Source organism: Manis javanica, chromosome 2 (genome assembly GCF_040802235.1).
Source record: "Manis javanica isolate MJ-LG chromosome 2, MJ_LKY, whole genome shotgun sequence".
NCBI classification, from domain to species: domain Eukaryota; kingdom Metazoa; phylum Chordata; class Mammalia; order Pholidota; family Manidae; genus Manis; species Manis javanica.
This window is the reverse complement of record NC_133157.1, coordinates 216,893,942-216,915,166: the sequence shown is the minus strand read 5'-3', so window position 1 is coordinate 216,915,166 and position 21,225 is coordinate 216,893,942. Positions and strand designations below refer to the sequence as shown.

Sequence of the window (21,225 nt, the reverse complement as noted above, 5' to 3'; positions counted from 1 at the left end):
GCGCGTCGCCGCCGTCCAAAGCCCCGCCCCCACCGGACCGCGAGCTCCGCCCAGGAACCGACTTCGTGGAGGCACGGTGAGGGAGTCCTGGGGAGGACAATGTTCAGAACTTCGGCCTTCATCATACCGTCAAACCGAAGTGATTTGACTAATACTCGATTTCATTAATCTTTATTCGAGGTAGATTATCAGTATTTGTTTCTTACAGTTGCACCGTTCTGTGGTATTTGTGAGGGTGTGATTGCCCCCGTGCACTGAGTACCTGTAAGCTTTTTCTTCTATAAGCCATTGAACTTGCAGGGCGTTCTGTTTCCTGAAAGCATGATTTATGTGACTCATTTGGGGTTATTTAGGATGATGGCTGCATATTTTTTGAGAGGATGGAAAAAGTAATTTTCTCTTGCTCTATTAATGACTTTCAGAGAGATTTTACGCCTCTGGAGTTCCTCTCCTCTGGAGAGGGCGGTTCTGCCTACTTGGCTGAGCCACTTTTCTTGACTCTGATTATCATTAATAATTGATGTAGCTAAGAGTCACTGAGCTGATGTTCAGAGCCTAGAGCATTCAGCAACGCACTTAAACTTCGTTAGATACTGTGGGTTATGCACAGCCAGTTTGGAGAAACAGAAGGAAGCCCCAGAGCCAAATGAGTTTCAAGGTGCTTTTGTGGCCATATCACCTGGGAACCTGTTGAAAAGAAGTTATGTAGGTCGGAGCTATACCTGCTGAATCACAGAATGATTCAAATACATATTTAAATTCAAGACCCTTTGTCCTAGAGAGTTGTGCCAACATTCTTGTTAAGAACTAGTACTGTGCAGTACTGAAAGGAAAAGAGTAAAAAAGCTAAGAGCTAGGAAGGGCTTGGGGGAAATTAGTCTTCTGTGAACTTAGAAGAAAGAGGAATCTGAATTAGCCAAGACCTGGGGAGCCCTTACAGGCTAGGGGAGAGTGGAGGAAATTTAGACTGCATCACAGAAGCTGGTGTGTGTTCAGTGGATATGTAGGAAACGATCTCTTCCTAATGATAAAAGCCTAACTACCAAGTAGCCATTACTTATCCTTCAGTACACTGTTGCATAATTTTATTACCTATAAAATCTTTACTGCTCCCAGTTTTCTCCCCAAGACTTTCACAGTGTGTTGATTTCCCTCCATTGCAGCACTTGTTCCATTCAATCCTAATTAAACTATCTTGAGTGCTTGTATTCAACCATTGGACCATACACTTTTTGGAAAATGGTAAAAATCATATTCTGTTCATATTTATGTATCCCTGCCTGGCATACAATAAGGGGTTAAAGCATGTTAATTTAATAACCATCTAAGTAAAGTACATATATCTATGAATTTGAAAACAAAACAGGTAAAATCAAACTAGTTGATGAACAACTTTACATTCGAACTTGGACTTTATCCTTTAAGAAACAATTCTAGATTATTTCTGAGGACAGTAGCATTAAATTATCAGAATCAAGGCTCTGCAGAGTTGACAGCATGGCAGAGAAATATGGAGGGTAGGCCTTGATTTGGACACAGAAGGGAATGTTAGATGTCTAGACTTGGTGATTGTAGAAAAGGAAAGAGCTGAATCTTATTGCAGAAGAAGAATCCCTGGGATTTGTTGGCTGCTGATTTGGGAGCAAAAGAGAGGCATCTGTTAGTTATATAACTCCAAGGTTGGAATAAGGAAACTGATACTGGTAGAGCAGTAGGCAAGCAGGGAAGGAATGCTGTTTTAGGGAGAGGTGTGAAGAGAGGATGTGAATTTCTCTTTGACATATTAAGCTTGAGGTGACATTCAAGGGAGACATCCAAGTGAATAGATCTGGAGGCAGCTGGGCATCCAGGCTGGAGGCAAGGGGAGGGATCTCAGGGTGGGAGATCTGGGAATCTTTGGCCAAGAGACAGAAGCTGAAGCCAGAAGTCAGAGAAAGCCTGCTGAGAGAGGGTGTAAAGCCAAAGAGGCAGACGAAGATAGAGCAGACCCAGAGGGCACAGTGCCCCGGGAGCCAAAGGAAGATATGATTCCAAGGGCAGACATCTCAGACATCTCTGCTTACATTTGTCAAAAAAGATGCAAATCCCAAAGGCCCTGAGATAGTTTGGCCTGTAATGGGTTTGGTGGTGGTGGTTGTTTTTTAATCCCCTTAGTTTTTTGATTCTGTATTGTTGCCAGAAATAGAATCAGCAGCCAGAGATTCTGAGGAAGGGCAGCTGAATGTCAGGAATGATAACTTCTTGATTGTTGGATCACATATATCACACCTAAGTGTTTTCCTAGTTTGTGCACACAGGCTTTTGGTGACACTGTTACTTTACAGACCCTCTTTCCCTATCAATTTCTCCAGATCAAGTTCACCCTGTGCCCTCTCTGTATCTCCCGCGTCCTGCCCCATTTTCTGAGAGGATGAATTCTACCACCACATTCTTTAGTACTTGCTCTAAGAGTGTCAGCCTCTCCTGAGGCACTTCTCTCCCCTCTTGCAAATACTCTTCCCATCCCCTCTGTGCTGGGAATTCTCTCTTGAAGACCAGTTTGGACTGGAAGGAGCTAGGCTTTTTATCCCTGTCTGTCAGTCAGTCCTCACACTGCCTACCCCTTGTACTTGCACACCATGTGACTGACACAGAGATGTGCCACTAGCTCCCTCTTCCAGAAAGGATATCTGCCCAATAATATCAGAGTGATATTAGAAAGATCATTGTCAGCATCCTATTAGAGCAATAGCTTTTAGCCCAAATTGCCCGAAATAGCTCTGCTTCCAGTATTTGTTCCAATTTCTAAATCAGGTCCTCAGATCATTCACTTTTAGTTAGCACACATTTCAATGTTCAAAGGTAATTGCTAGCAAATTTACAGTTTATATGAAATAACTAAGGATATTTACTTCTCCCAAAAGCTTATTCCCAAAAGGTCATAATGATACAATTTGATGCTGTCATTGCTTGGTTTTCTTTCTCACTTCATATTGATATTAATAATAGGTCCGTTTTGTTTCACTTTATTCCATTTTATTTCTGCCATTGCTTGATAGTGACTCAGGGCTTTCCAGTTCTTATAAGGCATAAAAAGCCAACTCTGGACTTAGAAAATCTGAGTTGGAATCCTGCCTTCCCCCTTATCTGGCCTCTGACCATCTTTGATTTTTCTGGACTTAATTTATCCCAATTTCAAAATTGAAGGGATGACCCTTTGTATTATAAAATTCCATGAGTCTCCTCAAGGCAGAATTTTCTCTAACTTGACTGAACTTTTGAATCACCAGGGAACTTTAAAAAATACCCATGCCTGGATCCCACTCGCAAGATTCTAACATATTTTGGTCTGCAGCATGGCCTGGGCATAAACCTAGTGTTAAAGCTCTCCAGGCGTTCCTGTGTTCAGCCGAGGTTGACTGCATTGTCTTAGGAAAGAGTGGAAGCAGGATGAAGCTCTAATTCAGTCTCATACACCTCATCAGGCTATTTCTGTTGCCAGTTAAGCTTATGCATTTTGCCATCATTGTACTCTGAATTCCAGAGTAGTTTTCTTACACGCCTGCCAAGTAGTTGCAAACACACATGAAAACCAGTGAAAAGCATAAGCATCTAATCCAGAGGGTCATTACCCAACACTTCCTGTGCCAACTGGGACACTGTGCAAGGCATAGACTTCTGATCATTCTAGGAGCCAAATGTCAGAACCATCTGTGCATTAAAAGGGAATTGCAAATGGATACAGAACAAAATGCTGAGATAATAAGGTTAAAAGAGTTCTTGATTAAATCAGACAAAACAGCTGGAAACCCTTCCTTAGAAACACTATCATTTTAAACAATTAGAGGAAAGATTATCTCTCATTGTTATTGACTAAAATGCTAGGTAGCTTTAGCATTTAACACAGGGTGTTGTGGAGCTGCTAAAAAGAGAATAAAAAGGCTCTTTTATATATAGTGACATTCTGCACGGTGAGGTCCTTTACAAGACTTTCACAACAACTGGAATCAAATCTTATTTATTGCTGTAACTCCTGTAGATGGAGCATAGTTGGTGTTTAGTAAACATTTGAAAAAGAGAACGAAAAAGAGAGGAAGACAGGGAGGGAAGGAGAGGATGGGGAGAAATAAACAGAAAGGGCCTAAAAACAAGCAAACAGAGATATGTCGAAGTGTTGGAAGAGGCTCTTTGTGGTAGATTGGAAAAATGGGCCTCAGTTTCTTCACCTGGCTGTATGCACTCTGACAGTTGACTTTGTGACTCCTTGCAAAAAGGGTCCATCCAGGCATCTCCACTTGTGAATCTGGGCTGGCCTTGTAATTTGCTTTCACCAATGAGGCACTGTCTAACATTGTGCAAGCAGAGACAGGACGTGTGATGAAGCCAGAACTTCCTGTTGGAGGAGAGAAGCCCAAATCTTTCCAATCACAGATGAGGCCACCAGGAGGGGGCTAGCCCCAGCTAACCCATCAGCTCAGTGAAGATTCAAGAGTAAGTCTGGCAAAGACCAGCATAAGAACCATCTAGCAGAAATCAGCCTAATTGTCAACACACAGGAGCATGGCATGAACTAAACAAACAAGACAGTAAGTTTGAGGGTGGTTAGGTATGTATCCCATAATCACTATTACTAGTTGTCATTATAACTATACCTAATTAATCTCTATTTTGTAAAAATAATAGTGGGAGGTATAAATGTGGTAGGAAGCCAAGGAAACAAAGTTTCTGTTGAGGCTTCACAAATGTAGAGGAATCACAAGATGCTTGGTTGCTTGAGATTGAAACAATGTAACAATGTATTCCCCCACCTCCACCCCCAAGGGGACTCAGTGATACAGAACAGCTTGTTGCTCCTAGTCATGGAGGCCCATTAGTTTGTAATAGGGCATCTGGGTAACCTCTACAGAGATGGATTAAAATATAACTAGCATCCTGAATACACCTATAGTGACCTACTATCCCCTACTACAACGGTTCCTGGGTGCTGACTCCCCCTTAACCTTGTAGTGAATGTGTTAAAGGCATGGCCCTGCTGCACTCAGGCTCAGCGTTTGGATAGGAAGGCGCTCCAATAAACGCTACTTCTCACCAAACGTCTCAGTGTCCTGACTCCTTGTTTGTAGTTAGTTCCCGTGGTTCCTGCAACATAAGTTTTCAAGATCTTAGAATATGCCAAGTAACATGCTAAGTACCTTACATGTATGTTCTGACACTATCCTCACGATAGGTTTTAATGTGAGTTAACAAAAATGTGGAGAAATCAAATACATTCTCAAAAGTCACACGAGTAAATAATGTCCCTGGAATTTGACCTCAGGTTTGTCTACCCCAAAACCCAAGCTCTTAACTACAAAGTCAACTGAAGAGCATATCAGAGTGCATGGCAGGTGCATATTTAGACGATGTGGAGTTACAATGATTGTCTCCCAGGTTGCCTTGCAGAAGGACTTGTCAGGCACTTCAGAGGAAGAATCATGTTTCCCATCTTTTTCAAAGACCATAAAAAAAGCCAATAGGTTTTGTATTGATTCCCTTTTTCTAGGCCAGAAGCTGAATTACAATCACCATATAGTTGTGTCTGCTTTCCTCTCACTTTAGAAGGGCGAAATAAGAAATTGTGAGTTAACTATTTTCAAATAAGTGTTACCTATGCTGAAGTTCATTTTTCTCAGAAAAAATAAGTTCTAGAATGGTGTATCTAATGGGATATGCAATGCTTGTTAAGTTCCTATGAGAAATCTTCATCCATAAATTGTGCCATCCTGGTCTTAAATGTAGCTACTAAGTGAGAAAGGAAGGCCTGCCTATTAAATTTGATTCAAATAAGGTAATAGAGTTAGATAACACCACTGCTAATGATATTTTACTTTGATTCTTGAATACAGGGGGAAGGGGGAATTGTTAGAAATAAATCTAGAACACTTTATGCCTTTGAAGCTGAAACCCAGTTGCAGCCAAACCCTATTTATAGCCAATGAAGGGAGGGAGGGGAGTGGTAGACCTGCTTGAAAATATGAGAGAAAAAAAATCTTACAAGCAGAGGGCTGAAATCAGTGTGGGTAATTCTGAAAGTTGTGTAACATTGTTTTTATTAGAGAATAAAGGAGCAGCATATGGATAATACTTTGAGTGGTCTGTAGGTCTCTTTGTCTTGGATTTTCAACTACAGTATTTGTTATAAAAGAACAGGAATTAGACCTAACCCAGTGTTTTAGGTTCTGGACCCAAGTCCAATATGGGGGTTGGGCGATTCGGCATATCTGCAAATAATTCACTGAACACTAGCTGGGTGTCCTACAGTTCAATTAAGTTCTGGTACTTTCTATCCCAAGATCTATTCCACGGGCTGAGGGCTCAGTCCTCAAGATTGCACCTCCCACTTTCAGAACACCAGTTACAAGCCCAAGTCTGAAGTTCCCAGGACCCCCTTCTTGGGTTTCTTTAATTTGCTGGAGCAGCTCATAGAACTCAGAGAAACATTTTACTTACTAGAACACAGGTTTGTTATAAAGGATATAACTCAGGAACACCCAAAGGAACACCCAGGAAGAGATGCAGGGGGCAAGGTGTGGGGAAAGCATGCAGGGCTTGCAGGCCCTTTCCCGATGTGCTGCTTGCCCCACACCTCCAATGAGTTTGAAAACCGGAACCCTGTCCTTTGGGATTTTATGGAGGCTCCATTGGACAGACATAGTTGATTTAATCATTGGCCATTGGCAATTTAACCAATCTCCAGCCCTTCTTGCCAGTGTTGCAAGACTCACAGCCCATAACTCCTCACCGGTGTATGAAGAAACCCAGCCTGGAATGCTCAGAAGAAAATAAATGGGTCTAATTCTCAAGTCCCTAGTAGAATCCTTTAGGTAAATAACAATCCTAATCCTTGCTTCCTCTCACACATAGGATGGCATCTGAATACTCATTGTCTGTTCTTTTAGGACACTGACCTCATGTATGATTGACATAACCTCTTCCCTGTACCCACTCCCTGTTGTAAAAAATGCATTTAAGATGTTACCAAAGGGCCTCTGGAGCAGTTTATCAGATCATGATGGTTAGCTGCTCTAGGATCATTGCCCTCAGTAAGACACTTAATGTTTTTTTTCCTTAAATGCAATGGCTATGCTGATTTCAGCTGACAATTCCAATAATCCTCAAAATACTGCCATCAGACAAAAAAATTGTAATAGAGGTCAAGATCAAGTTCATGAAAAATAGCATGTCTTCATGATTATACACACTGCTATTGAGAGAAAAATGTGATTCAGAAGTATATTTGAGGGCTGAATGTGAAGAGGGCTTAAGCCCAAATTTAGACTGTGATATTAATAAGAAAGTACTTTATAATTATATGGATAAATATATAGTCTGCTGATTAGTTTTTAAAATAGAAATACATTTATTGAGTTTTCTTGTTTCTCCCAAAAAGACTGTGAATAAATCAATAGCTTATCTTGCAACTGATGGTATTTTACTATTGAAGAAATATAATGCATGAAGTCCTGTATGTCAGGTATATTAAAGATAAAAGTTATATTGGGCCAAAAACAGGAAAAGTGAATTTACCTATTTCCTAATTAGTGGAATTGTGGAACTTAGAATTACTGTTTATTAAGTACCTAGTCAATACATGGCAATCTTTTAGATAAAAAAACAAATCTGTGTATCTAAATATATCTCATTTGGAAGTATCAGAAATCACTTTAAGCTAGCTTAAACACACACACACACATACACACGGAATTATTTATGAGCATACAATGACAGAATGCAGCAAATTCAAAAGGACTGGAATTTAATAGAAATTCATCAAAAACACTAGGATTAATATATCTCATATCTCTCTTTCTTGTTTAACACTGCAGACTGATTATTTTGCTATTCCATTCACACAGCTACAGACGATCATTCCAATCTGAAGCTTTATTATCTGCTGTATTCAAAGTACTAGCTCAGGCTGAACTCTTCTCTGTCAATCCTAGTTCCAAATTTCCAAGAAAATCAGATTAGTACAGGCTTAGCCAAGTATTCAATCAACTGTAGCTGCTAAACATATGGTACAGTAGTTATTTATTGCCACGGTAATGCTGCACAACAAACCACCCAAAACTCAGAGGCCTAAAACCACCACCATTTATTTCTTCTCATGAGTTTATAAGTCAACTGCATGGTTTTACTGATCTGGGCCAGGCTTGACCAAATTTGGCTAGATGTATCCATGCATCTGTGGTCAGCTGGTGGGTGCCTGGGAACTGACTGGTTTACTAGGTCTTTGTCTGGGACAACTTGGATCTGATCCACATGGTCTCTCATTCTCTTAACAGGCTAGCTCAGGATCACACAACAGGATAGTGTTCTAAGACCAAAAGTGCTAATGTGCAAACTCTTTTTCAAGCCTTGGCTTAAATAAAGTTTACTACTGTCTCTGTCCCTTTGGCTAAAGCAAGTCATGTGACAGAGCCTGGCATTCGAATAAAGCAAGCTACAGAATTACAGGACAGAGGTGGTGTATCCAGTGAGGCCATTAATTGGGACTATCACTGCTGTTAATTTATTGACGGTGGACAGTATAAACCTAGCTGCTATGGAGCCAACACAGTGAGTAAAAGGCCCAGTTAAAATTATATTGTGATCCAGGCCAGTAACTCTCAAAACAGACTAATACAATATGTCATTGGATCTTCATAATCACCCTATGAGATAAGTGTCATTTACCCTTTTGTTGTAGATGAGGAAACTGAGGCAAGAAGATGTCAGGGCCAGTTCAAAGCAGTTCTATCTGACCATACAGCCTGTGATCACTCTGTTAGCTCACATTACAAGAGTATTTCAGCCAGCCTCGAAGTGATCACCAATGTTGCAGGGAAAGAGAAGAATCAAAGAGGCAGGTTTTGGTAGAATCTTATGAGCAGGTCTTAGGGAAGGGGGCTCAGACTCAAAGATTCAAATACTCCTTGTGTATCCTTTTGCAAAGATGAGGCATTCCTTCTACATATCCCATTCTCTCCCTTCCCCCCAACCATTAGGGCTCTTTTCCAAATAAGTCACTATGCTGTTTAACATCTGAAGTAGGTATCTAACTCTCCTGGCCTCAGTCCTGGGTTTACTAGGAATCTTGGTTTGGCTTCTCTTCTATATTTTCTGTAAGAAAGAATCCCCTGGTAAGGCCAGTGCAAACTCCTGGCTTACCTGGCAGTTGTATTTCTCATCACATGGACATCTGATTTATATACTTCAACCTCTCATCATTTTAATTAGGTTGGGCAAACTGGCCGGGGCATACCTAGTCATGTCATACTCACTGTTCTGTTTTTGCATAAACCACTACCAGGTATTACATGATCTCTTCCCCACGGCCACTGTCACCTGAACTAGACTTTAACTCATTCATGCATGCATTCACTCATTTAAAAGTATATTGAGTACTTACTATATGTCAGGCATCCACTAGGTGCTGGGACACAACAGTTCATGGTGATTGCATTGTGGTGGGATAGACAGTAAGTAACTGCATGAACAAATGTATAATTAAATGTTATGTTAAGTGCTGTAAAGCAAAGTCATAGGGTTCTGTGATAAAAAGAAATGGGAGTAGGGAGAACAAGATCTACTTACTAAATAGAGAGGTTGGAGACTGCCTTGCCATTGACTCACAGAAGGCGGTCAGTGGGTGGGTGTGGTCCACCACAGATGCAGGCTATAGAGGGATGCATTCTTTGCAAAGGACTTAACAACAGTAAGATGGATTCCAAGTGTGACTGCTTTTTATTATCCCCAGGAGATGACTATTGTGAACAATGTCAGTGATAACATACTCTGAAAAAGTCTTTTGTTGTTCTAAGCTCTAATCAATTTCTGTGTTTGCCATGAGTCCTAATCATTTATATGGAATTAGCTCATTTTTATTACTTGCCCTTTAGTAAATATAATATTCTATATGGAAGTTACTTTGGAGAACTCCCAATTTTAAACATGGGCCTTGATGTGTATGGACAGTTACACCTATTCATTCTGGGAGTGATTCAGAGGTTCTGAATTATTTGTGCTAGCTTTTGGTTCATTTTCAGCCTCCACATCCTGTGGCACAAAGTATCCTTGCAATTAAATAGTGGAACCAAAATAAACAATGGTAGCACCATGATTGTAAAGACTAAGAAAGAGAATTTGAGGTACTTCAAGTTTATGTGACAACTTAGAGATTTATTTGTGTTTAAATTTTAAAATGGTGAATTGTGAACTGTAATACATCATATTGTTTGGAAGTGCAAATTTTAGTTCCTATGTGAACTAGTCTACTAATTTTGAATGTTATTGTAATTTACAAAATTCTTTTAAAATTAATTATTTCAAAAGTAAAAAATGAGCCAAGATTATATTTTATTTTATTGATTATTACATTGTTTCTAAAAATATTTTTGTCATAGGGGAAGAGATTGTCTAAAAATGTTCAGTTCCAGGTGAAAAACATACTACGTACCACCAGGTCTCTCTGAGATGTGCATCTCTCAAAGAGGAAGGTGAGTTTCAGAGGGACAAAGGTGGGGTTTATGGGTCCAGCTTTCCTTTCCAATTTTCCCTTCCAATTGTCATCCTTAGGAGATTTGGGATTTGCTTTTTTAAGGAAGATGGCAATCTTACTAATGTATAGAAGTCTCCAGAGAGGAAAAGGATAGGTCGTTGGGTTTGAGGATAAATGATCGATAGTAACAGTAAGAGCATTTTTAATTGAGCAGCTTATAAATGAAGAAACAAAGTGGACAGGAAAGAAAGCTACAGGAATAGACATTTAGCAGCAAAACGAAGAGGAATTACTCTCCCAAAGAAGGGTTTAGTTGGCCAAAGGAAACCCCAATGATTCATGAAATACGGCAAATGGAATTCCCCACGTTTCTATTAAACTTAGTTTCAAACTAGTTGTCCAAAACCACAGTGAAATTTATCCACTTTTAAATAGTACCAGAAAAGGCAAGCTTGGTGGGATGCAGAAGTCTGAACATAAGGGACCATCAGATGATTCAGATAAGCAAACACAGCATGAAGAATGAGCTGTGGGAGAAAAGGAGAGAGGAAAAATGTCATTGATTTCTGTTGATATGATTGTTCATTCACCATGGGGGTGAAGTAATACTATTTTACATAATTTGGTAGGTGCCAGAGTTCAGACATTTAATAAGTCAGTATTAAAATTGACTATTTTAATTGCCAGTCTGTTAAGAATAGTTTCCCATGGTTATTAATTCAAATGTTCAATAAAATTGTTCTTGACATTATCTGACCTTTTTATAACTGTGCTAATAATAAAATAAAGCACATATTACCCATCATCTTAAGACATATTAATATGTTAGTAAATTTGGTATAATCTCACATAAACCAACTATAAATTCCAAATGCTGTTATAATTATACAGAGCAGTGGAAAATAGTTTATTAATGCATCAACCAAAAATCTTTTCAGGTTCCAATGATTCCAGCTGGAGAATAGTGTTGCAATCTGTCTAATGGAAAAGATATGTTTTTAAAAAGACATATATGCCAATTATAGGGAATCTGGAAAATGCAGGGTAGTCTAAAGAAAAAGTATCACCTCACTGTTACTCAGTAATAACATTTTGCTTTACTATCAGGAGAAATTCATGTTATGGACCTCAAGGGACGTAAAATGTGCAAAGGTAACAGAATCAATACCAAATCTCCCTCCCTAAACTCTAAGCTCCATGCAGGCAGTAACCATTTCTGCATTTGCTCACTGTTGTACCCATGGTGTCTAGTTGAACTTAGTTCAGTGTCTGGTACACAGTGGGAGTTCAACTAATATTCATTTTGAATTATATATTGTGAATGAATGATATATATTCATCACGGTGAAAAATTCCAACCAACAGAAACCAGCTTTGACTGATTGAACCAGAAAATGAATTCATTAAAAGACAATTGGATAACTTACAGAATAGTCAGGAGAGCCTGAGATTTCAGCTCAGAAGTTACAGGCAGGGACAGCACCCAAATCACAGGAAACTAACCCCATACACTCTCATCTCTGGGACTATTCATGACTGTGGACATCACCTCTTTTGTCATGCCAGCTCAGGGTAGCTACAGTTACTGCTGCTGCCACCCATCTCCCGCATAGATTCAGTGAGGTCTTTTTTTTCTTGTTCATCAGTACCTTTCAATTCAAAGTTTGGTGTGGGTATATCCAGTAGGCAAGGTTGGCCTGACCATAGGTGTGGGAGAACAGATGGCATTTTCTGATTCTTGTGGGAGAAGGATTTGCCCTACCAGGAGTGGACTTTTTATATATAGGAAGGAGGTTTAGATGCCAGGCAGCCAAAAAACATGGCAAATGCTTACCATTTGGCTGCTCAGCATCAACATGTCCAGCTATTTTTCCCATATTTATACTATCAACACACACACACACACACATACACAGCAATCAACAAAAACTTCACCTAATATCATGCATATGTCCTTCATAAAATAGAACATATTTTCATCTCCTCTCTCAAAGATGCCAGCATGAGGTCATTGCAGTTACCAACTCCAGCTCCGAGTCTGCTGATTTCCATTCTTATTCTAGTCGAGTCACAATCCCATTAACATTCTGTGTTCTACAGAAATAAGTTATGAAGTTAACTACCACCAATACACCTTATAAAGCACAGCAGGACAAAGGGGAAAGGAAGAAAACTGCTCAATACATTTGTGTACATGCAAGACAAGGAGAAAGAAAGTGACAGTAGATGCTGAGTCCTAATTACTGTAATTGTTCATAAGGTCACAGCTGTATTCATACATTTGTGACTTTTCTGTTACCCATTTCCTGTTGCCTTTGATTTCAGCCCACTCCTCAGCTGTTGGAGGTCCTCTACTTGGTGGAGTGACCCACTCATTCCTGAGAAGTAAGGGTCATTTTACCACTAGATGAGACAATACTACTGAGGCATCAAAGGAGATCTCTGTGCTCCAGACTTAGACCTCCCTTCCCCCTTGTGGCATAAGCAGTCCAGCCTCTCAGGCCTGACCGAAGGGCCCGACTGGAATACATCATCCCAGCCAGCACCTTCACTCTCCTTTTCCCTCTAAGGGAGAAGCCTGACTAGGCAGGTGGTAGTTCAGAGCCCTATACAAAGAAAATAATGCCATGTGTTCCAAAGGAAACATTCTTCTCTTGGACACTAAATTTTATAAACCATTCAAGCCCAGAGTTGTGGGAATGGAATGCAATGTATTCTGGCTATAGAAGAAACAGCCTATGCAGTATTTGGCTCAGAGCATATACCGCATTTTATGTGCAGAGCTGTAACTCAGCCTTGCCAGGCAGTCCAACGAGCATCATAACTGAGTTTTCAAAAAGCCTTCCCACTATTCTAAATGGCCAAGAGTCCTCAGGTGATGAGGTATACAAGAAGATTAGTGAATGAGCTTAATGCTATTACTGTTTCTCTCACTATAAAATGAAGTTCTTGTTTAGAGGCAGTGTTGAATGCACTGTGCTGCTGATGAATAAGGCATTTAGAAATTCCATGGATCTGCTGGTAGATTCTTTGTGGTCAGGGAGAACTTTTCAGATTCTGCAGTGAATTTCCTGAAGTAGCATTTCTGGAGCAGGGAAGGCCCCTTTACTTCAGTGGGGGGTGGGAAAGCACATTTCAGGCCTTTCTGATTCCAGAGTGGGAGGCAGAGTCTTCATGAACAAGTCAGATGCTGAACGGGCAAAGATGGATGATTGTTCTCTACAGATTGAGGAATTAAAAAATAAAAAGCAGCAGAGAGATACATGAGGTTAGAATTGAAAGGTGATGATGTCTAGATACCTTTCAATTTCCCTCCCTACCCCCAAGCCTACTGTCCCTTTTCTCCTAGCTGTCTGCCCTGAGAAGTTGTATGGACTCCTTAACAGGACTGGATACAGTGCCAGGAATACATTGTCACCAGTGTTTTGAATCATCTACCACATCTAGACATAGCTGGACTTGGAAACCTGCAGCTCTCCGTTGCTGGGGCAGGCTCCTTTTACCACATGACAGAAGCGGGGAAAAACGTTTGCTTTCTGTAGGCAAACTAGCTCGAAGGAGAAAAGGATGGACCCAAGAACTAGGCTGTGCATTTCCTGTTCTTTCTTTCAGACTCATCCAAGTGCACTCATCCCTCGGGAAGGAGTGAAGGTTGGGAGGAGCCAGGTGTGTTACTGTGATAAAGCTCCCTTGGCTTGGAAAGAAACAACAGGGGTAAGGCAGAGATGTTCCACCTTTAGCAAGAAGAGTAAACCCAATATTTCTCCTACAACTACCCAGAGAATGATGTGCCATTCGACCTGTGGTTTTGCCTAGTCTAATCTTTCCACACATGAAAATATCATGCAAGTCCGCCTCAGCAAGGATTGATTTGTTCTTCCTCTTTCAGGCAGAAAGAATAGCAGGAAAAAGAGCCCTGAAGCACAGAGGTCATGGTGGAATTTTAAGTTATTCAGGATCGCTGAAATGAAGAAGGAGAAAGCAGGGAGGGTGCAGAGCTGAGGTAAGCAATTCGCATTGTATCCAGCAGTGTGGGCGGTTCAGAAGCCTGCAGCGCCAGGCAGGTAGCACACCTGAAAAAAGGGAACTGTTGAGGCCTGTGGCCAATGGAAGGGCAGAAACTGTGCCCAGAAGGGCAGCTGTTGCTCAGTTCCAGCCAACTGTTACCATATGGAACCACAAGAGCAGAGTCACCAGATTTTCCCATTTTTCATGAGAAACTAGAAATATAAATTTCCTGAGAAATTTTCCAGTTTTCAAACATTGCCACCTCGTTTCCTTTAGAATCATTGACTAAACATTTGGTGAGGTTAGTTTGCCCCCCTGGGCCACCAGGTTAGTCCCTTGCTAGACCAAGGCATGTCCTGGTAAACTAATTTACATGGATTGTCCTCTTTATTCTTCACAGCACCTGTGTGAAGTAGGTGCTGTATGACTCCCCCTTCACAGATGAGCATCTGAGACTTAACAACGGCCAAGTTATTTCTGCAGTATCCTAGCCTGAGAATGTGGTAGCTCGAAGCTTTCCCCAACGACTCCCACCTTCCTCTTACCCCCCCAAAAGCTACTTGGATGCCCCCTCTCTGTTCCATGATAGCCAGCTGCCACAGATCCATTACACTCCACAGCAGGGACCGGTTAAGTTAGCTGTCACCTCTGCAGATCCTCTCCATTCTGAGGGCAGGGACCACATTTGCATCCCCAGGTCTTAGCAGCATGCTGGGAATACAATAAGCATTGAATATGTAATTGCCGACAGGACAAAGGCTGTTTCCTAACCATGATGCATATTGGTTCTAATGACCTCCGTGTTTGGTATTCTCTAGCTGTGATGGCTCCTTTCCTGCCGAATTGTCATTTGATGTTATTTCAAGGCCCTTCATCATTCTTGTCATTTTCCTCTCCCTCCTCTATCTGCTCTTTTTCCTTCTCTTCTGCTTCTTTTCCTCCTCTTCTTTCTCTTTGTCCTTTTCCTCCTTCTCCATTTGTATTTCTACATTTTGCAATGTCCCCCTTAAAACATAGTGCTCCAAACAGAATGCATAGCTCCCAGTATGGCCCTGGGCATGAAAATAATCAAAGATGTCTTTGAATCAGCTCTTTGCAAGGAGCTAGACACAATACTCAGGGTATTACCTACATTACGATCATTGTTGGGCTTCCCAGCAACTCTGGGAGGTGCATACTCACATTTTGCCTGTTTAGGAGTGAAGTTGCTGAGGCAATGAATGAATTCCCCCAACCTCACTCTTTTGCCATACTTTCCCAAATTGCTCAAGAACCTTCTACTGTCATTAGGTCGTTATCCAAGGTTCTATTGAAAACAGAAGTAGGTCAGAGATGTCAGTGCTCCAGACACGAGGTGGTTGCCTGGAACAGACTTTGTAGTCTGGTTTACATCTCCTTGTCGACAATTCTTTCTCTACATGGATGGTCTGGTGAATCCTACCATGTGATGCTTTTAATAAAGGATGGGGGAAAGGTAGGAAATTGGTGCTGCAAGCCCAAGTTTCCTGAGCCTCTCTGTCAAGGTCTAATCATGTCAGGAAAGATCTAGATCAATGAAGGAAAGCAGGTTTAAGTTGCCAAGTTCAGTATAAATTGCAACTGAAAGGCATTTACCAATCCTGAAAAAAGCGTTGAAGAAAGTGTCTGGCTTGCTTTTATACTAAAACCTGTGAGTCAGTGATCCATCAGGGGTATGGGAAAGTCAAATCGCAAAAGACAGCATGCATCTGCAGGAACATAATCCAATAATCATTGCACACACAGGCTGGTGCTCCAGAGATAGGGAACAACAGGTCCCTGCAGACTTTTTGTGCCTAATCACTTGTTTTCACTCTTGACAATGTTCTGTGGGTGCTTGTGAAAGAGGTCCCTCTGGTCAACAGATAGAGAGCTTTTAATTGCACCATTCAAATGGGGAAAAAGTAGGCACAGAACCTGAAGTGGTGTCACCTGAAGTGAGCATACGAGCAACATGCCCAATGAACCAAGGGCAGAGCTTAGAAATGGTCTTTGAAGAAGGAAATAATCTTGGTACTCCCCACATATAATTTTGTATGTATTGGCTTTAAACTGTAGGGAAATGATCTCTGGAATATGTAAACAAAAAGAAGCAAATGCTTTTTAGAAGCAGATGTTAGATAGTTAGATACAAATATTAAATTCAGTTCGACGGACATGTATTGCAGCCAGTTTGTTGTTTCATCTTCACCTAAATCTCAATCTGTCCACAAAAGCAATTTAGGCAGGAAAATGTATTAACAACTCCTCTGTGCAAAAAATGACACCAGTTCCAAGAGGAGGGTTGGGAGATGGAATGGACCCCCATGTCCCAAGATGCTCGCCATGTAGAAGGAGAAAGGAGATTATATGTATGTATCTGGGTCAGAGCTCTTAATTGTAAGAACAAAAGTCATTTGTTTTGGTTATCTCTGACTGTATAATAAACTCCCCCAAAACTTAGTGGCTTAAAACAACAATTCATTGTTATCTTTCACCGTTCTATGATTGGCTGGCCCAGCCAGAGGGCTCTGGCATCATCCTTCCTGTGATTTGGTCACACATTGGCTGGGGCTGAGTCATCTGAGGGCTCCCTGGGCTGGACGTCCAGGATGGCTCACTTCCACAGCTGGCAGCAGGTGTTGGCTATCATCTGGGACCTCAGCTAGGGTTGATAACTACAGTGCCTACTCCTGGGAAACACAATTAAAAACATAATCTTCTCCCACCTCTGAATAACTCTCTACAAAGGTAGTAGAATTGGAAAACAATTTTACTGTTGAATAAACATTAAGCCAGAACGTGATGCACATCAGAAGCAATCTACTAAGAGATTGAAAGATAGAATGAAGTCTCACTCTCATACAGTCAAGCAGACACAGTCTATTACATACATATTCTCAAGATACACAATAACTAGTTTTCACATAAGAGCACTTGATGGTACCTTTTGTCTCACACAGTTCATCCTAACTTTATGTATAATTGGGGTGACCATCTGGGTTAGTGAGTTGGCTTTACCCATAAGAATAACCACCTTCTGATAACTTTATGACAGGAGATGGTTCTGCAACTAGGAGAAAGGTACCCACTCAAGTTAGGAGTTAGGGTCCTACCAGCTGGCAGAAACAAGTAGAGATAGAGTTAGAGATAGAGAGAGAGAGAAATAAAGATAGAGACAGGTGGGTGAGAGAGGGCTTACTAGCCCTCTTCATGTTTACATTTTAAAGAAATGGCTCCCAAGTCCTTAAGAAAGACATTCCTCTGTCATAACGCTGACAAAGGTTTTCTAAAGGTTTTTTTATATTTCAAAGAAAGGAGCAAGTACTTATAAGTTTTTAAAGTAAGTGCTCCAAGAAATAGAAGGAGAGAGAAATCTCTTACTTTCAACAGGAAAAATTAAGCCTCTTTTTAAAATTTGATTTGTCCTTACATGACAGAGCCTCTCTATGTGGCTTAAGCTTCTCACTTCATGGTAGCTGGGTTCCAAACTCAAGCTTCCCAAGAGCAAACATTCTAAGAGGTGCAGGAAGAAGCTGTATGCATTCTTGTGATATAGGGCTTAGAAGTCACAGTGTCACTGCAGTGTATTCTGTCGTGAGTAAGTCACAGGACTCGCTCAGATTCAAGGGAAGGGACAACACCAGGAGGTGAGGTTCATAGGCAAGTCGTCTTTGGAGACCAGCTACCATATGCTCTAGCAGGTACGGACAGAAAAGTATGTTAGAGTCCAGGTAACACAGAAACCCCCCAGAAAAGCAAGCGAATCAAGCTCGGAAGTTATATATTTGGGAACATGGCCCAAACCAGAAATCAAGGCTTATATAGCAGAACCCACTAATGTCATGTCTGGGTTCAGATGCAGGATGCTAGCCTCTGTATTTTTGAACCTCCATTGCTTCACTCCCAAAGCTTTTGGAAAAATACATTCCGTGTGCTGTTGGCCTCCTCCCTTTGCTCACTTTTGAATGGACTTCTTATGCTGGCGCATATGATTGGCGGAGCACTTGTCACATGACTGAGTCTAGCTGGAAAGGGGGCTGTGAAAATGAGATCCTACCTTCTTTCTTGTGCTGATGGAACTCATCCGGTATTTACCTCTGTCAGATTACCCAAGTCAAATTCCTGGAAGTTTGTAACCTCTATTGTCCTCTGTGCCCACATCCAATCTCATGACCAAGTCATGCCAATTCTATTGAAAATAACCACATCAATTGCAAAAACTCTATGCATGCATCCATGGATGAAGTTGGCCTACTAAGTTAGGATGGTAGAATCTGATTACTTTTTAAAAATAATTTGCTGATTTATTCTATTGTTTTAATAACTAAATGTGAAAAAGGTTCCTTGCTATCTTGTAAGTTCACCATGTTTATTGAGCTTGGGAAAGTCTTTCTTTGCCTCCAAATCCCCTTTGGGAGAACAAAAGATATGGACTGCATGTCCTCTGCTGGCATTTTTTTGAGATTCTTTCCCACAGTGTCAACAAAATTTTTTTTTTTGAAACACCAAAGAAGATGGGGTAAAAACAGAATATCTGAGTCTGAGTCCCTATTGACTAGACAATTATGAGCCCTTGAATGCAGAGATCTGGTGTATTAATCAAGCTCTAATCCCTTTTTCATAGAGAATGGAACTGGATGCACTTCAATCATGCCACCTGAGGCCATGCCTTTCTTGTGCCTTATGGTAAATCATTATTGTCAGAATTTCTGATTATCATAACCTCCCAAAATAGAAGTTAATGATTCTCTTCCCATTCCAGGCTCAACAAAATTGGGTCTGATTAAAACTTTATAGGAATGAACCTTCAGCAGTTTTAATTTACCCCTACTGTTTACTATGTTTCCTTCTTAAAAATATTTGTGCATATTCGAGCTATGTTTTTCTGTCTTCTATAAAAGGCAGCTTGCATATGTCATGAGAGATGGTTGGAATACTAAAAAGATGCTGAAAGTCCTTTATTGCCCTAGTGTGCTGCAAAAAGTGTAAAACAAAATATCTTATGATTCACTGAGAGTTGTTGAACTCAGTGGGAGCATTTTGCACAAGTACAAAGCCTAAGGGCATCTTTGTCATCAATGTGTGAATTAGAATAAGGAATAAAACCACAGTAATGAGAGTGCAGCCCCATAGCATTTGTTCTCTGAAGGATTTCTCAAAGCACCCTTGGGAAGATAGCTCTCCAAACCATGTACAAAGATATTTTTAGACTGTCTATGTATTTGTAGATCTTGCCACAATATTATTGTGCCATAAACAACCAAAATGAAATTTGACCTTGTTTCAACAATGGGAATCTCCAAGAATTTACTAAAGGAATAAAGAGAAGTTGTTGAGTATGTTGGAATTCAGAGATGCTTTTTAGTTGTTTCTTTCTGTTCCCTTGAGGGAGACTTGGTGGTGAGGATGAAATTGGCAGGGAAAAGATGTTCACATCACCCAAAAGCATTATTAATTGCTTATAGCAAAAGTTAGAATTTTAATATACTCCCAGTAGACAACCAATTTTCCAGAAAAGCATATATTCAGGATTTTACTAGATACCTAGTAATAGAGCAATTTTTCAGAAGATCATATTACCTGGGGCTCCCTCTCCTCCAGGGCTGGTCTAATCTCTTCAGAGATATTCTCCTTTTCTGCTTCTCTTTTGACAAGTGTTTATTGGACTCTAATTCTGTTCTAGACACTGTTAGAAGCAGGAGTAAAGAAAAACAGGAGCTCATAGTCTAGTGAGTGAGAAAGATAATAAATAAGTGTATTAATGAATAAGACAATTTCAGATACCAATGAGTGCAACAGCATAAAAAAGAAAAACAGTACTTCCTTAATATGGTAACATTGTATCTTTGTTCGTAAAATAAGGATTTTACTCTCCACTTCAGTAAGGTAATGTATGATGTAAAGGCCTTGAGCATAGTAAAACACACACACACACACACAGTAATAATATAATTACTTTAGCATGAGATTGAAGGAGAGGGTGAACATAATATCAAACCTGTGCAACCAATTTTTTTTTTTTTTGGGGAAGATACTAATAGTTACAATTTGTCAAGATTCTGCTCCAAAGGCATGAAAGGAAGCACCAGAAATGGCCCTTGACCCCCTGTGTGAGAATGCCATCCTTATCACATTCTTCACTCGTGATGAGACTGGAGACACCAGCCCCTTGACCAGGGGCCCAAGAAACCCACTGGTGCTCCTGTTTGTCCCCCCACCCCCACCCCGCATAAAGGTAGGGGTCATTTATTGCACATTTACTACTAAGCGCCAGGCCCTATGGTAGGCACTTTACGTGCATTGTTTCAGTTAATGCTTGCAGGAACTACCTGAGATAGGTAATAGGAACTTCCTTTTACAGATGAGAACCCTGAGGCACAGAAGACCGAAATATAGATGGGAACAGGTGTGGGACTGGCACCCAGATATGTCTCACTCCAAATCTAAGTGCTTTGTCCAGGCCAAGAGCACAGCATCGCCAAAAACATCTGGAGCAGGAGTGTGGGGCCCTGGCAAGGTGAGTTAGTGGCCTACCAATAAAGTAGATCTCTGGCTTATTACTTATTTGAGCAACTTAAGTCTAGAATATGGTCACCAATGGGTCTAGCAGCATTCTAAAAGAGACAATAGGCACTAGAATGATTCAAATTCCTCTTTTTTGTTGTGACAGCATGTTCCAGGGGGGCAGTTGTGAGGCAGTCACAGTAAAAAGAAGCTTG

The 21,225-nt window shown here is 40.7% G+C and overlaps 1 long non-coding RNA gene across 2 annotated transcripts; it reads left to right on the top strand.

Annotated features, from left to right (window-relative positions):
* Window positions 1–33: 33 nt before the first annotated feature.
* On the top strand, window positions 34–21,017 carry LOC118972840 (uncharacterized). Of its 2 annotated transcripts, none has more exons than XR_012128540.1 (5): window positions 34–76; window positions 10,404–10,496; window positions 14,111–14,212; window positions 14,388–14,501; window positions 20,868–21,017. It is a non-coding gene; the product is annotated as an uncharacterized lncRNA (long non-coding RNA). The 2 variants fall into 2 exon arrangements; XR_005061950.2 differs by having other exon boundaries at window positions 47–180.
* The last annotated feature ends 208 nt before the right edge of the window (window positions 21,018–21,225 follow it).